Consider the following 294-nt stretch of genomic DNA (forward strand, 5'->3'; position numbering starts at 1 on the left):
ACAGGTGCTGCTGCTGCTGCTGCTGCAGCAGATACAGCAGCAGGAACGCAGCAGCAGGACAAGCAGAAGCAGCAGCAACAGCAGCAGCAGCAGCAGCAGCAACAGCAGCAGCAACAGCAAGATCCAATATCTTGGAATTTTGAGTCGGATGATGAAATGGAAGAAAGAGACAGCAGCAAACCCCCAGCAGCAACTGCAGCAGCAGCAGCAGCAGCAGCACCACGTGCTGCTGCTGCTGCTGCTGCTGCTGCTGCTGAGGGCAGCGCGCTGTGGACGAAGGAGAACTACATCCGT

The sequence above is a fragment of the Eimeria mitis genome, genomic scaffold (assembly GCF_000499745.2).
Source record: "Eimeria mitis Houghton genomic scaffold, Emh_scaff489, whole genome shotgun sequence".
Lineage (NCBI taxonomy): Eukaryota > Apicomplexa > Conoidasida > Eucoccidiorida > Eimeriidae > Eimeria > Eimeria mitis.